The sequence below is a fragment of the Siphateles boraxobius genome, unplaced genomic scaffold, assembly GCF_051911475.1.
Source record: "Siphateles boraxobius isolate OS27281-9 unplaced genomic scaffold, OSU_SipBor_1 365, whole genome shotgun sequence".
Taxonomy (NCBI): domain Eukaryota; kingdom Metazoa; phylum Chordata; class Actinopteri; order Cypriniformes; family Leuciscidae; genus Siphateles; species Siphateles boraxobius.
Window position 1 is genome coordinate 1 of NW_027508992.1, and position 5,000 is coordinate 5,000.

Sequence of the window (5,000 nt, forward strand, 5' to 3'; positions counted from 1 at the left end):
CTCTCTCACACACACTCACTCTCTCACACACACTCACTCTCTCACACACACTCACTCTCTCACACACACTCACTCTCGCTCTCTCTCTCACTCACTCTCTCACACACACTCACTCTCGCTCTCTCTCTCACTCACTCTCTCACACACACACACACACACACTCTCGCTCTCTCTCTCACCCACTCTCACCGTTTCCAGCAGGTTCTCGCCCCACTCTCACCGTTTCCAGCAGGTTCTCGCACAGCTTCTTGGCCACCTCCAGTCCTGCAGCATTCGGGTGGCTGTAACACACACACACACGGGGTCAGAGACGTAGCAACGCGGCTGAGGTGTGTGTGAGAGCGAGGGTTTACCTGATGTACAGGTAGAGCGGCTCGAAGGACTCGCGGCGGGATGCCTGCTCGATGTATCCAGAGCCCTCGGCCGCGCAGGAACACGCGCGCGCCGCTCTCGCACTGGATGTGCTGCAGGTACGAGCCCGACGGACCCTCCACGCGCTCGTTCACACTGAAGCTCGGCTGCGATTGGTCCAGGCCCACAAATATCTTAGTGTGCACAAAACTCTGCAACAAACAAGACGGCCAGTCATTCACTTACACAGATCCCTGGTCAAAGCTGACAGCCAGAACGCATGTATGTGAGACGAGCGGTCACGTGTGTGTGTGAGAGTGAGTGTGTATGTGTGAGTGAGAGTGAAAGAGTGAGTGAATCTGTGCGTGAGAGTGACAGTGAGTGAATGTGTGTGAGTGAGAGCGAAGTGTGTGTGAGTGAGAGAGAAAGAGCGAAGTGTGTGTGAGTGAGAGAGAAAGAGTGAATGAGTGAGTGTGTGAGAGTGAGTGAGTGTGTGTGCGCGCGTGTAAGTGTGTGTAAGAGTGAGTGAGTGTGTGTGCGTTTGTGTGAGAGTGAGGGAGTGTGTGTGTGTGTGTGTGTGTGTGTGTCAGCGGCGCAGTGAACTCCGACCTGCCGTCTGTAGGCTGGAGTCGTTCTGACGGCTGTTTCTGTAGGAGGAGTGTATCAGCAGAGACCACATGACCAGTAGCCCCGCCTTCTTTACCTCCATACACACGCACTCTCCATCACTCTCTCTCACACACACTCTCTCTCTCTCTCTCTCTCTCACCCCTGAATGTGGTGGAGCCGGCTTGTGTGCAGGAATGACGGGCGCTCCGGCGGCTCGAGTAGCAGGTGTGAGTGGAGCGGCTGCTGTGATTGGCTGACGGTACACAGGCACAGTGGGCATCCCTGCTGTGATTGGCTGACGGTACACGGGCACAGTGGGCATCACCGGCGTCTGTCCTCCTGAAGAGCGCAGCACGTCTTCAGAGATGATCTGCTTTATTCTGGACACTGCCTCTGAAGAAACAACAACTGCTGTTCAGACTCAACATGATGCAGCCATTAAACACAGCAATACAGGTCATGTGACCGACGATCACCACTAACACCCGAAGGCCCTGATGTAATACAATACTGTCCCACAGATCTACACAATTCCTTGGACTCCACGGCTTGGTTTGTGCTCTGATAATGCACTGTGAACTGCGGGATCTTATATAGACAGGTGTGTGTGTGCCTCTCCAAATCACGGTCAATCAGCTGAGGGCGGCGCGGCCGAGGGCATAAATCTGAAAACTTCGTGTTCGGTGGCTCTTAATTGTAAAGACACCTCAAAAGGCTTGTTACGGATGTGAAAAACACAGAAAATCGAACCCGATCCGAATTTTTTATGACGTACGAGAGTTTCGGAGGCAGTGTGTGAATGTGATTGACAACGTGAGGTAGTTGTTGTTTTTTACGTGCGTAAATTTTGGACTCAGGGTCGACCCATCATGACCTTAAGGCTGTGATATAACAAAAAGTGGAAAAGCGAAGCGCTGTGAATACTTGTGTGTGTGTCGGATCTGACCAATGAGACACTTCGAGACTCTGAGCTCATACTCACTGTTGACGTCCTCCTGACAGCGGCCCTGAACCTGCAGATACAGTGGCCGAACCCTGGACACACACAGAGAGAGCAGGTGATCAGGCCACATCCACACTACTATGTTTTAGTTTAGAAACGGAGACCTTTTGCTACGTTTGCTCCTCCCGTCCAGACTAAAACGGAAAAAACGAAGACCTAAAACGGAGAACTTTAGAAACGTTGCCGACCCCGTTTTGCGTTTTGAATCTCCGGAGGGCGTTTTAGTGAAGACGGGTCTAAACGGAGGACTTTAGAAACGATGACGCAGAGGCTCACGCTTGGCTCTCTGATTGGGTCATACAATGGAAGAAAACACACAACAACAGCCTGGACTATCAGTTACGTTAGTGCAAGTAAATTCTGCATTTTACGTAAGGGATAATGTAGAGCGAGGCGGTTGTTATAGAAAATACAACGCAGACAGGCTGATTAGGTGTTGTCTGAATACGCCTGAAGGGATTGTATTCGCCATAACCGCATCGCTCTACATTATCCCGCTTATTACATGGCTACCTACCAAATAAATCAATAATTTGACACAAAATGTTGATTTAAAAAGGAGTTTATTGAATTAAAAACGATTGTATTGCTTCCGCTAAAGAAAATAGTCCGTTCCGTCTCTACGGTTAGAATCCATGGCAACGCTTTTTTTCATAGCAACGGTGCGTTATACTTAGCAGCGGTGTGTTATCAAGAAATAACAGACCGCATTCTACATTAGAATTCAACCAAGCCATGTAATAAATGCTATAACTGCCTTCATACGCCGGAGGCAAGCTATTATTCGAGGGATCTGTGACAGTTCCCGTGTGCAGCGGCGGTATCGACCGTACATGGTGGGATAATTTTATCAATGAAGTTAATTTCCAGATCGGGACTTATCAACCTCAGCGAAATCTGAGGGATAGTCAATCTGTTTCCTGTTTACACCGGCACGCGCACGCCAAGTGTAGGTGAATGGTCACGTGATCCGCGTTTTCAGTCGTTTTAATGTGGACGGAGATCAGTTCTAATACGCAGCTGAAACGCTGCTGTGGACGGAGATCGTATTCGTTTTAATTCTCTGTTTCTAAACTAAAACGCAGTACTGTGGATGGGGCCTCAGACACACACACAGGTTCAAGTACATACACTCCTGCGCCGCTGCATTGCTCTGCGTCGCTCATGAAGAGGCCTTTAGTGGAGACAGCAGCACCACTGAACTGAGCAATCTGCAGACCGAGAGGAGAGAGAGAGTGAGTGAGTTAGAGTGAGTGTGAGAGTGTGTGTGTGCGAGTGTGTGTGCGAGTGTGTGTGCGAGTGTGTGTGCGAGTGTGTGTGCGAGTGTGTGTGCGAGTGTGTGTGCGAGTGTGAGAGTGAGTGTGAGAGTGAGTGAGTGTGAGTGAGAGTGAGAGAGAGTGAGTGTGAGAGTGAGTGTGAGAGTGAGTGTGAGAGTGAGTGTGAGTGTGAGAGTGAGTGTGAGTGAGTGTGTGTGAGTGAGTGTGAGTGAGTGTGAGTGAGTGTGAGTGAGTGTGAGAGTGAGTGTGAGTGGGAGCGTGAGCGGGAGCGTGAGTGTGAGAGTGCGATTGAGTGTGCAAGTGAGTTTGCGGGTGAGTGTGCGAGTGAGTGTGAGTGTGCGAGTGAGAGTGTGCGAGTGAGAGTGTGGGAGTGAGTGAGTGGGAATGAGTGTGTGGGAGTGAGTGTGTGGGAGTGAGTGTGGGAGTGAGTGTGGGAGTGAGAGTGAGTGTGAGAGTGTGTGCGAGTGAGAGTGTGAGTGAGAGTGAAAGTGTGAGAGAATGTGAGTGTGAGAGAATGTGAGTGTGAGAGAATGTGAGTGTGAGAGAATGTGAGTGTGAGAGAATGTGAGTGTGAGAGAATGTGAGTGTGAGAGAATGTGAGTGTGAGAGAATGTGAGTGTGAGAGAATGTGAGTGTGAGAGAATGTGAGTGTGAGAGTGAGTGTGAGAGAGTGAGTGAGTGAGTGAGTGTGAGAGAGTGAGTGTGAGGGTGAGTGAGTGTGAGTGTGAGAGAGTGTGAGTGTGAGAGAGTGTGAGTGTGAGAGAGTGTGAGTGTGAGAGAGTGTGAGTGTGAGAGAGTGTGAGTGTGAGAGAGTGTGAGTGTGAGAGAGTGTGAGTGTGAGAGAGTGTGAGTGTGAGAGTGCGAGTGAGGGAGTGAGTGTGAGAGAGTGTGAGAGTGAGTGCGAGTGAGAGATTGTGATTGAGGGTGTTAGAGTGAGTGTGAGAGAGTGAGTGTGTTTGTGTAAGAGTGAGTGTGTGTAAGTGTGTGAGAGTGAGTGTGTGAGAGTGAGTGTGAGAGAGTGAGTGTGAGAGAGTGAGTGTGAGAGAGTGAGTGTGAGAGAGTGAGTGTGAGAGAGTGAGTGTGAGAGAGTGAGTGTGAGAGAGTGAGTGTGAGAGAGCGAGTGAGTGAGAGCGAGTGAGTGAGAGCGAGTGAGTGTGAGTGAGTGTGAGAGAGTGAGTGTGAGAGTGAGAGCGAGTGAGTGAGAGTGAGTGAGTGTGAGTGAGTGAGAGAGTGTGAGTGTGAGAGTGAGTGAGTGTGAGAGAGAGTGAGTGTTAGAGTGAGGGAGTGAGTGTGAGAGAGAGTGTGAGAGAGTGTGAGAGAGAGTGAGAGAGAGAGTGTGAGAGAGAGTGTGAGAGAGAGAGCGAGTGAGAGCGAGTGAGAGATTGTGAGTGAGGGTGTTAGAGTGAGTGTGAGAGAGTGAGTGTAAGAGTGAGTGAGTGTGTGTAAGTGTGTGTGAGTGAGTGTGAGAGTGAGAGTGTGAGAGTGAGTGTGTGTGAGAGAGAGTGAGTGTTAGAGTGAGGGAGTGAGTGTGAGAGAGTGTGAGAGAGAGTGTGAGAGAGAGTGTGAGAGAGAGTGTGAGAGAGAGTGTGAGAGAGAGTGTGAGAGAGAGTGTGAGAGAGAGTGTGAGAGAGAGTGTGAGAGAGAGTGTGAGAGAGAGTGTGAGAGAGAGTGTGAGAGAGAGTGTGAGAGAGAGAGCGAGTGAGAGCGAGTGAGAGATTGTGAGTGAGGGTGTTAGAGTGGGTGTGAGAGAGTGAGAGTGA

The 5,000-nt window shown here is 50.3% G+C and overlaps 1 pseudogene across 1 annotated transcript in view; it reads right to left on the minus strand.

Moving 5' to 3' along the window:
* Nucleotides 1-179: 179 nt before the first annotated feature.
* Nucleotides 180-5,000, minus strand: part of LOC143702922 (KH homology domain-containing protein 4-like) — an 11,968-nt pseudogene continuing 7,147 nt past the window's right edge. The window contains exons 4-8 of the transcript XR_013190672.1: nt 3,095-3,174; nt 1,943-1,995; nt 1,121-1,353; nt 354-563; nt 180-281 (exon numbers count right to left, since the gene is read on the minus strand). The product of XR_013190672.1 is annotated as a KH homology domain-containing protein 4-like (transcript). The remainder of the gene's footprint in view (nt 282-353; nt 564-1,120; nt 1,354-1,942; nt 1,996-3,094; nt 3,175-5,000) is intronic.